Below are 12,380 nucleotides of genomic sequence, written 5' to 3'. Positions count from 1 at the left end.
TGATTGGGATCCTCTTGGGTAAAATATTCTGAAGGTAAAATACTCCCCCATTCGGATCTCCAGTCGGGGACTACTCTGGAGGATGTCGTTATCAGGATAAACAAAACTGGCGTTCTACGGATCGGAGCGTGGAATGGTTCAAATGGCTCTGAGCACTATGGGACTTAATATCTGAGGTCATCAGTGCCCTAGAACTTAGAACTACTTAAACCTAACTAACCGAAGGACATCACACACATCCATGCTCGAGGCAGGATTCGAACCTACGACCGTAGCAGTCGCGCGGTTCCGTATTGAAGCACCAGAACCGCTCGGCCACAGCGGCCGGCAGCTTGGAATGGCAGATCCCTTAATCGTGCAGGTAGGTTAGAAAGTATAAAAAAGGAAATGGGTAGGTTAAAGTTAGATATAGTAGGAATTAGTGAAGTTCGGTGGCAGGAGGAGCAAGACTTCTGGTTAGGTGAATACAGTGTTATAAATACAAAATCAAATAGGGTAATGTGGGAGTAGGTTTAATAATGAATAAACAAATAGGGTCAGCTATGGCGAACAGCATAGTGAACGCATTATTGCAACCATGAGAGACACGAAACTCTCACAGTAGTACAAGTTTATATGCCAACTAGGTCCGGCGATAATGAAGAGATTGAAGAAATGTATGATGAGATAAAAGGAATTATTCAGATAGTGAATGGAGACGAAAATTTAATAGTCATGGGGGACTGGAATTCGAAGTAGGAAAAGGAAAATAAGGAAAAGTAATAGTTGAGTATGGAATGGGAGTAAGGAACGAAAGAGGAAGGCACCTGGTAGAATTTTGCACAGAGCAAAACTTGATCATAGCTGACACTTGGTTTAAAAAACATGAAAGAAGGTTGTATACGTGAAAGAAGCCTGGAGACACTCGAAGATTTCAGATAGATAATATAATGGTAAGACGGAGATTTAGGAACCTGGTTTTAAATTGTAAGATACTTTCAGGGACAGATGTGGACTCTGGCCACAATCTATTGGTTATGAACTGTATATTAAAACTGAAGAAATTACAAGGAGGTGGGAATTTAAGAAGATAGAACCTGGATAAACTGAAAAAACCAGAGGATGTATAGAGCTTCAGAGAGAGTATTAGGGAACGACTGACAGGATCAGGTGAAAGAAATACGGTAGGAGAAGAATGGGTAGCTTTGAGAGACGAAATAGTGAAGGTAGCAGACGATAAAGTAGGTAAAATCTCGAGGGCTGGAAGAAATCCTTGGGTACCAGAAGAGATGTTGAATTTCATTGATGAAAGAAGAAAACAAACATGCAGTAAATGAAGCAGGCAAAAAGGAATAAAAACGTCTCAAAAATGAGATCGATAGGAAGTGCAAAATGACTTACCAGGGATGGCTAGAGAATAAATGTAAGGATGTAGAGGCATATATCACTAGGGTAAGATAGCTACTGCCTACAGGAAAATTAAAGAGACCTTTTGAGAAAAGAGAACAACTTGTATGAATATGAAGCTCCACCCAAGGGTGATGTACCTGAGCGCAATATTATGGAAATGAAAGAGGACGTAAGTGAAGATGAAATAGGAGATATGATACTACTTGAAGAATCTGACAGAGCACTGAAAGACCTAAGTCGAAACAAGGCCCTGGGAGTAGACAACATCCCATTACATCTACTGATAGCCTTGAGAGAGCCAGCTGTGACCAAACTCTACCATCTGGTGAGAAAGACGTATGAGACAGGCGAAATTCTCACAGACTTACAGAAGAATATAATAATTCCAATCCCAAAGAAAGCAGGTTTTGACATGTGAAAATTACCCAACTATCAGTTTAATAAGCCACGGCTGCAAAATACTTACACGAATTCTTTACAAACGAATGAAAAACTGGTAGAAGCCTACCTCAGGCAAGTACAGTTTGGATTCTGTAGAAATGTTGGAACGCGTGAGACAGTACTGACCCTACGACTTACCTTAGAAGGTAGATTAAGGAAAGGCAAACCTACGTTTCTAGCATTTGTAGACTTAGAGAAAGATTTTGACAATGTTGACTGGAATACTCTCTTTCAAATTATGAAGGTGGCAGCGGTAAAATAAAGAGAGAAAAGGGCTATTTACGGTTTCTACAGAAACCAGATGGCAGTTATAAGAGTCGAGGGGCATGAAAGGGAAGCAGCGGCTGGGAAGGGAGTGAGACAGGGTTGTAGCCTATCGCCGATTTTATGCAATCTGTATACTGAACAAGCAGTAAAGGAAACAAAGAAAAATTTGGAGTAGGAATTAAAGTCCGTGGAGAAGACACAAAAACTTCGAGGTTCGCCGATGACATTGTAATTCTGTCAGAGTCAGCATAGGATCTGGAAGAGCAGTTGAACGGAATGGACAGGGTCTTGAAAGGAGGATATAAGATTAACATCAAGAAAGCAAAACTAGGAAAATGGAATGTAGTCTAATTAAATCAGATGATGGTGAGGGAATTAGATCAGGAAATGAGACACTTAAAGCAGTCGATGAGTTCTGCTATTTGCGGAGAAAAATAACTGATGATGGTCGAAGTAGAGAAGATATAAAATGTAGACTAGCAATGACAATGAAAGCATATCTGAAGAAGAGAAATTTGTTAACATCGAGTATAGATTTAAGTGTCAGTAAGTTCAAATGATTGAAATGGCTCTGAGCACTATGGGACTTAACTGCTGTGGTCATCAGTCCCCTAGAACTTAGAACTACTTAAACCTAACTAACCTAAGGACATAACACACATCCATACCCGAGGCAGGATTCGAACCTGCGACCATAACAGTCTGTCAGGAAGTCTTTTCTAAAAGTATTTGTATGAAGTGTAGCCATGTATGGATGTGAAACATGGACGATAAATAGTTTAGACAATAAGAGAGTAAAAGCTTTCGAAATATGGTTCTACTGAAGAATGGTGAAGATTAGATGGGTAGATGACGTAACTAATGAGAAGGTACTGAAAGAATTGGGGAGAAGAGAAATCTGTGGCACAACTTGACCAGAAGAAGGGATCGGTTGGTAGGACATGTTCTGAGGCATCAAGGGATCACCAATTTAGTATTGGAGGGCAGCGAGGAGGGTAAAAATCGTAGAGGGAGACCAATAGATTAATAGACTAAGCAGATTCAGAAGGATGTAGGGTGCTGAAGAAGCTAGCACATGATAGAGTAGCACTGAGAGCTGCATCCAACCAGTCTCTGGACTGAAGACCACAACAACAACAACAAGAAACAGTAAAGGGTGCTTATGCTTTTTCAGAGCTAAAGAGCGTTTGGCGCACAAATTACTATTTGGCAAAAAACTACTTTGTGTGTTTGACCAAGCCCTAGCATCAAAAAGATTGGGTGTGGAGATGGGAAGTGGTTACTGCAAAAATAAACATAGTTCAGATGTCGCTAGAGCAGTTAGACTAATGATGGTTCGGATATGACAATACTGGTGTCCGTGTGTGTATTTGTATGTATGTATGTGTGCGTGTGTGTGTGTGTGTGTGTGTGTGTGTGTGTGGCAATCCTCCAGCAGTCCTAGGGCTGCTATGTAAAAAAAAACTCATAGCTTTATAAGATTTGCACAGTTTTTAACCAAACTTGTAGCAAGTATCAATTAATATGTGTATAATTATATAGGTGGATGTGCTGGCAGTGAAAAGTCTGTAAACGGAACAATTTACACCGAACTTTGTGAAGTAAATTTGTAGTAAGTAAACGGAAAATGTCAGGTAATCAGATAGTGTTAAACAACTCATACAGACACTGGAAACTCACAGTTTCGTTGTAACCTCCATAAATAAAGGAACAGCTACTAAACAGCCAGCAGTCGATCAAAGAGAACTGAAACCGGGCCCTCCTTTAATTATTTTAGCCTGTTAGTTTATAATAGATTATGAACCAGAATTTTTGCCATGAAATGTTAATCCTTTATATCAAATTTCACTCATGTGTAAGTAAACGCAATATGACTGAGATGATTTTAATTTTGGAGCAGCAAGGAATTTTAAAGCACGCTACGGAATAACAATAGGGTGGTTAATGGTAGTTAATCATGACCAACTGAAATCAGATTCTTCACTGTAGACGCTATGCGTCTACTAACAACAAACTTCATCTTATGGTGTATTTTGTGGAATACAATTGTTTCTCATGTGTCCTACATTACCAAATAATGTGAAAAATACAGTGTTGTAACAGAACTTATCCTGAAGCCTTCGTCTCCAGTGGCTCATGTGTCGAAGTTCAGCAGTGACATGTACATACCTGCATACCTGAAATTTCCAATTAATATTTTTTCTATTACTGATTAAGCCATGTTATTTTCCCTCTGATTTAAATACAATTAAAATGAATGGGGTACGATAAGAGAACGTTGTTCTTGAGTGAACGCATGTAGAGATATGGAACGTGTGGAAGATTCGTTAACCATTATCAGGGAGGAGGATAATAAATTTGAAAAATCCCAGCCATACTCAATCACGAATACTCATCAATATTCACAAACAAAATAACGCATTTAATGCGCATACACAGTTCCATAGACATATACCTTTACATTCTCACTAAATAAAATAGACAAAGAACAACTGCATGATTTTATTCTTAATTTGTTAAATACTGTTTTACGAGTGAAAGAGCACTAAGATAAGTCACTTGAAAACTTGGATGATTGAATGAAAAATGTATATTGATCCTAAAGCGGAAACAGAGATATAATACTTCTCACGCGAAATACATCTTCAAAATGTATGGCGGACAGAAAGTTACACTGAGTGTCGCCCTAACCGCCGTCTGCTTCACGTCTGCTGTGCAGCGAGCTACCTTAATTTAAGTATTAACTGTATTTTTCTTACTTGTCACTTCTTCTTCTGCGTGTTTTTGCTTTTAGGAAGCTTTAATAGTCGAGTGCTATTAAGTGTTCCATAGATCTCGTGTTTGTTTTGAATACAGTCAGAGAGTCCCTTTAGTCAGCCATAGTGCTAGTAGTGCTAGTGTTTGTTTTGAATACAGTCCAGTCCAGAGACAGGTAGTGCTATTTTCCTTGTTTTCTACAAGGAGTGGTTAGCAATCACACTTTAGTCAATAATCAACCGCCTTTAGTGAATTAGTAGTCTATTTAAAAGTTTATTAACACTCTATAGTAAATTGACTTCTTAGGATGGATAGGATGTGTGGCTGCTGTGTACGGACGCAGGAGGAGCTGGCCACTCTTCGCGAACAGCTGAGCGTGTTGAAGGCCGCGGTCAGCCGTCTTCAGGCTGCTGCCTTGGAGTGTAGCGGCAGTGGGGAGTCTGGTGCGTCGCAAGGTACACCCCAGGTGTTACATGCTTCACCCACTGTCCCTGCTGTCGAGACATCTTCGCGGGTACTGGGCGCGGTTGGGCCACCCTCTCCCCAAGGGGAGTGGCGGGTTCAGCGGCGTTCGCGGCGCACGAGGCGGAGGGCCAATGTGGAGGCTGATCGTGTGGCATCGCCCGCTCTGCCTGTGAGTGGACATGTGGCTGCTCCTTCAGCAAGGTCCGAGCAGGCACATGGGGGGAGGGGTTTATTAGTTATTGGGAGCTCCAACGTTAGGCGGGTGATGGAGCCCCTTAGGGAAATAGCGGAAAGGTCGGGGAAGAAGGCCAGTGTTCACTCTGTCTGCTTGCCGGGGCGTCTCATCCGAGATGTGGAGGAGGCCCTACCGGCGGCGATAGAGAGCACTGGGTGCACCCGACTGCAAATTGTTGCTCATGTCGGCACCAATGACTCCTGCCGTCTGGGTTCAGAGGTCATCCTCAGTTCGTACAGGCGGTTGGCGGAGTTGGTGAAGGCGGAAAGCCTCGCTCGCGGGGTGGAATCAGAGCTAACTATTTGTAGTATCGTTCCCAGAACCGATCGCGGTCCTCTGGTTTGGAGCCGAGTGGAAGGCTTAAACCAGAGGCTCAGACGATTCTGCGGAGAGCTGGGGTGCAAATTTCTCGACCTCCGCTATCGGGTGGAGAAATGTAGGGTCCCCCTGAATAGGTCAGGCGTGCACTACACGCCGGAAGCGGCTACGAGGGTAGCGGAGTACGTGTGGAGTGCACATGGGGTTTTTTTAGGTTAGAGAATTCCCTCCCTAGGCCCGACAAGACGCCTCCTGAGACGCGGCAAGGCAGTAGGCAAAATGCAACAAGGAATAACAATATTAATGTGCTTATAGTAAACTGCAGGAGCGTCTATAGAAAGGTCCCAGAACTGCTCTCATTAATAAACGGTCACAACGCCCATATAGTACTAGGAACAGAAAGTTGGCTGAAACCAGACGTAAACAGTAATGAAATGCTAAACTCGGATTGGAATGTATACCGCAGAGATAGGCTGGACAGTGAAGGGGGAGGCGTGTTTATAGCGATAAGAAGTGCAATAGTATCGAAGGAAATTGACGGAGATTCGAATTGTGAAATGATTTGGGTGAAGGTCACGGTTAAAGCAGGCTCAGACATGGTAATTGGATGTCTCTATAGACCCCCGGGCTCAGCAGCTGTTGTGGCTCAGCACCTGAAGAATAATTTGGAAAATATTTCGAGTAGATTTCCCCACCATGTTATAGTTCTGGGTGGAGATTTTAATTTGCCGGATATAGACTGGGAGACTCAGACGTTCATAACGGGTGGCAGGGACAAAGAATCTAGTGAAATATTTTTAAGTGCTTTATCTGAAAACTACCTTGAGCAGTTAAACAGAAAACCGACTCGTGGCGATAACATATTAGACCTTCTGGTGACAAACAGACCCGAACTATTTGAATCAGTTAATGCAGAACAGGGAATCAGCGATCATAAAGCGGTTACTGCATCGATGATTTCAGCCGTAAATAGAAATATTAAAAAAGGTAGGAAGATTTTTCTGTTTAGCAAAAGTAACAAAAAGCAGATTTCAGAGTACTTGGTGGCTCAACACAAAAGTTTTGTCTCAAGTACAGACAGTGTTGAGGATCAGTGGACAAAGTTCAAAACCATGGTACAATATGCGTTAGATGAGTATGTGCCAAGCAGGATCGTAAGAGATGGGAAAGAGCCACCGTGGTACAACAACCGAGTTAGAAAACTGCTGCGGAAGCAAAGGGAACTTCACAGCAAACATAAACATAGCCAAAGCCTTGCAGACAAACAAAAATTACGCGAAGCGAAATGCAGTGTGAGGAGGGCTATGCGAGAGGCTTTCAATGAATTCGAAAGTAAAGTTCTATGTACTGACTTGGCAGAAAATCCTAAGAAATTTTGGTCCTATGTCAAAGCGGTAGGTGGATCAAAACAAAATGTCCAGACACTCTGTGACCAAAATGGAACTGAAACAGAGGATGACAGACTAAAGGCCGAATTACTAAATGTCTTCTTCCAAAGCTGTTTCACAAAGGAAGACTGCACTGTAGTTCCTTCTCTAGATTGTCGCACAGTTGACAAAATGGTAGATATCGAAATAGACGACAGAGGGATAGAGAAACAATTAAAATCGCTCAAAAGAGGAAAGGCCGCTGGTCCTGATGGAATACCAGTTCGATTTTACACAGAGTACGCGAAGGAACTTGCCCCCCTTCTTGCAGCGGTGTACCGTAGGTCTCTAGAAGAGCGAAGCGTTCCAAAGGATTGGAAAAGGGCACAGGTCATCCCCGTTTTCAAGAAGGGACGTCAAACAGATGTGCAGAACTATAGACCTATATCTCTAACGTCGATCAGTTGTAGAATTTTGGAACACGTATTATGTTCGAGTATAATGTCTTTTCTGGAGACTAGAAATCTACTCTGTAGGAATCAGCATGGGTTTCGAAAAAGACGGTCGTGTGAAACCCAGCTCGCGCTATTCGTCCACGAGACTCAGAGGGCCTTAGACACGGGTTCACAGGTAGATGCCGTGTTTCTTGACTTCCGCAAGGCGTTTGACACAGTTCCCCACAGTCGTTTAATGAACAAAGTAAGAGCATACGGACTATCAGATCAATTGTGTGATTGGATTGAGGAGTTCCTAGATAACAGAACGCAGCATGTCATTCTCAATGGAGAGAAGTCTTCCGAAGTAAGAGTGATTTCAGGTGTGCCGCAGGGGAGTGTCATAGGACCGTTGCTATTCACAATATACATAAATGACCTGGTGGATGACATCGGAAGTTCACTGAGGCTTTTTGCAGATGATGCTGTGGTGTATCGAGAGGTTGCAACAATGGAAAATTGTACTGAAATGCAGGAGGATCTGCAGCGAATTGACGCATGGTGCACGAAATGGCAATTGAATCTCAATGTAGACAAGTGTAATGTGATGCGAATACATAGAAATATAGGTCCCTTATCATTTAGCTACAAAATAGCAGGTCAGCAACTGGAAGTAGTTAATTCCATAAATTATCTGGGAGTACTCATTAGGAGTGATTTAAAATGGAATGATCATATAAAGTTGATCGTCGGTAAAGCAGATGCCAGACTGAGATTCATTGGAAGAATCTTAAGGAAATGCAATCCGACAACAAAGGAAGTAGGTTACAGTACGCTTGTTCGCCCAATGCTTGAGTACTGCTCAGCGGTGTGGGATCCGCACCAGGTAGGGTTGATAGAAGAGATAGAGAAGATCCAACGGAGAGCAGCGCGCTTCGTTACAGGATCATTTAGTAATTGCGAAAGCGTTACGGAGATGATAGATAAACTCCAGTGGAAGACTCTGCAGGAGAGACGCTCAGTAGCTCGGTACGGGCTTTTGTTAAAGTTTCGAGAACATACCTTCACCGATGAGTCAAGCAGTATATTGCTCCCTCCTACGTATATCTCGCGAAGAGACCATGAGGATAAAATCAGAGAGATTAGAGCCCACACAGAAGCATACCGACAATCCTTCTTTCCACGTACAATACGAGACTGGAATAGAAGGGAGAACCGATAGAGGTACTCAGGGTACCCTCCGCCACACACCGTCAGGTGGCTTGCGGAGTATGGATGTAGATGTAGATGTAGAGGCGACAGAATTTATGGGATATATCATAACAGAGTGTCGAACCTCCGTTTGCCCGGTGTGTAGTATAGCAGCTCGAAGTCGTGTGGACTCAAAAAGTCGTTGAAAGTCCCTTGCAGAAAAACTGATCCACGCCGCCTGTGTAACAGTCCGTAATTGCGAAAGTGCTGCTAGTGCAGGATTTTGTGAACGAACTGATCTCTCAATTATGGTCCATGACGAGTCGGGCACACAGTTTTTATCTGCCAGGAAGTTTCATATCAGCGCACACTCCGCTGCAGAGTGAAAATCTCATTCTGGATGGTCCATGATGTTTATGGGACTTACGTCAGGGGACCTGGGTGGCCAAATCATCCACTAAAACTGTCTATAACGTTCTTCAAACCAATCGCGAACAACTGTGGCCCAGTGACATTGAGTATTGCCACCTATGAAAATTCCATCGTTATTTGGGAACATGAAGTCTACGAATGGCTGCAGATGGTCTCCACGTAGCCGAACATAGCCATTTCCCAGTCAGTTATGGAGCCACCAGCAAATTTCACAGTGTCTTGTTGACAACTTGGGTCCATGGCTTCGTAGGGTCTGTGTTGCCCTCTAACCCTACCATCAGCTCTTATCAACTTAAATCGGGACTCATCTAACCAGGCCACAGTTAACCAATCGTCTAGGGTCCAGTCGATACGGTCACGACCCAGGAGAACCGCTGCATATAATGTCATGCTATTAGCAAAGGCACTCTCAGACGTCGGCCACTGCGTTGTCCACAGTGAGAGGTAATGCCTGAAATTTGGTACTTGCGCCACACTCTTGACACTGTGGATCTCGGAATACTGATTTCCCTCACGATTTCCGAACTGGAATGTTCCATGCATCTAGCTCCAACTACCATCTCGCATTCAGAGTCCATTAATACCAGTCGTGTGGTTACAATCACGTCGGAAACATTTTCGCTTGTATCACCAGTTTACAAATTACAGCTTCTCCAGTGCCCTGCCCTTCTGTACCTCGTATTCGCGATACTACCTCCTCCTGTACGTGTGCATATCGCTATCCCATGACATCTGTCTCCTAAGTATAATTCTCCATGTTCCGATAAGACACAGAGCTACGACGATGTAAATGTAGCACACTTGTACAAAGCCAGTAATAGTCTCGGGCCGTTATCGAGAACGAAATCGGATGAATGTGCCAATTTCCGTGTCATGAAACAAAGCATCTACACCATGAGGTAAATCAGCACGTCCAGCCATCACGGCGACAGGAAGGAAGAATGATTTCGTGTGCAGGTCGCGAGGTCTCCAAAAATGAATTTTGCCACCAAGTGTTTCCACCTGACAGCACCAGTCAAAGATCGCACTGAGAGGCACCCACATGCCTAGCTCATACTGTGGCATCAAGCAGTCAGGCCAAGATTAGTGGTCTGCCAAGCGAGCGGATTTATTCTTATTTATCGAGTAATATTAGTGACTGATTATGAGCTCTAGTACTCACAATTAAGCTGCAAATTATTCTCCTGTTTGAATATTACGCAGCGGAAACGGATAACGCACATCTGACTATTAGTAATTTTCACAACTCTGATTGTTCACTACGCACTGGCAATACCACATTTACTTTCTTACCCAACGGCTTTGAGCAACACGTGGCCATCGCACTGAATATTAATGGCGCACACATTATAAATTCTGGATATCATGACTGCACACTATTCGAAGAATAAGGCCACCAATCTTTTTCTTTTCACTATCTTTTTTATTCCGGTAGATTCTATTATGATTCAAAGATAACCTAAATACACCGTTACATATTATACAACAATTACACATGAGGAACTCCGCCCAGTGGGCATGGCTTTACATTGGTGATTCTCTATCTTATGGTCTCGTAATTACCTAAGGCTACATTGCACTTTCTGGATAGGATGGTGGATCTTTTGCTATATCTCACACTTCAACTCTCACACCTATCATCACGAAAATTTCCTCCAGACCGAGCGGTACAAAAAGGAACATGCATAACCCAGTGCCTCTGAACCTATCTTGCTACTCTCCCATGCAAACCACACGCAATTAAATTAGGTGAAATACATCACACTGGCAACATAGAATAAAATCACAAAGAATAGTCACAACGTTAGAATCACTTCACTTTCAACTTTCCCACTTCAATTAGTATTCATCCCAGTTTCACATGACACTGCCCCACTTCGTAACTTTTCTTTCCTACTACCAACTCTGGAGGATACATGTACGTCTTCCTGTGCAATGCAAGCCAAGTGGCGTTGCTGGATAGACGGCTGACTCACCTTGCTTCTCTCTTAGAGTATTAGAGTTTGAATTTACCGTCACACGGAAACATAACACGCAAAGTAATATTAAGATCATATTCGTCACACACGCGAGTCCTCAACTGATACCATGGCCGAGTACTTCTCTTTATCCTTTGTCTCATACACAGACTGAGACTCTCACAGTACTCACCACGTGGAAGTACTCGTCTCTAATTTCAAGTCCTGCACACGCCATTTCTTAAATATTTCCAACTTATAGTACACACGCCAGTAATTCAGCTTAACTTTAGCGCTCGGAAGTATTTCAACTTAGTACTAGCACTCGCAAGTATTTCAACTTAGTACTAGCACTCGCAAGTATTTCAACTTAGTACTAGCACTCGCAAGTATTTCAACTTAGTACTAGCACTCGCAAGTATTTCAACTTAGTACTAGCACTTGCAAGTATTTCAACGTGGTTTCATTGCGACCGTTGGTCACTTCCGAAGATTACTACAAAACCCTTAATATTACCTGCCTGTCATTTAATTCTCCCCCCAAACGTTCCTGATATAGAGAAATAATTATTCCAAACTACTCTTAAGTATTTCACATGCATACCATCTCTCCACTCTTTTGTCTTTACGGAGCACACCTAAGACAGGTCATACCAACACAAGATTCAGTGCCAGAGAACTGAAACATGGCCGTTCTTCAGGTTATATCGCACCTCCGACGAGGTGGGGGAGTACCATGCTACCATATTGGTCAGCCACATTACAGGCGCTCAAAGCTCAGTTAAATTTCATCTCTTTGGTTCCACCAAAGATGACCAAAGGACCGTCTCAAAGATGATCATATATTCCACATTCACTATCGGTGGTTAGTAGAAGACCATACATTCACTCATTTCACAGATCTCACCAAATTGGATGTAGGGATTTATTTTGTGGGAGAGAACTTCTGATCAATTAAATAAATAAATTGTCCTTTTCTACACTGGTATCCGGCTTCGGTGTATTAAGTGAAACTGAATTATTATTACAAAAAAATATGTTGTTCTGGCAAGAATAACGAAGAATGTTGTACCTATTTTCAATGTGGGTCGGTACTGTACCCTTTCATCATAACCTGTCAAGATATA

The sequence above is a fragment of the Schistocerca gregaria genome, chromosome 1 (assembly GCF_023897955.1).
Source record: "Schistocerca gregaria isolate iqSchGreg1 chromosome 1, iqSchGreg1.2, whole genome shotgun sequence".
In the NCBI taxonomy this organism is placed as follows: Eukaryota; Metazoa; Arthropoda; class Insecta; order Orthoptera; family Acrididae; genus Schistocerca; species Schistocerca gregaria.
The sequence above is the reverse complement of the archived record's forward strand: the minus strand, read 5'-3'. Positions refer to the sequence as shown.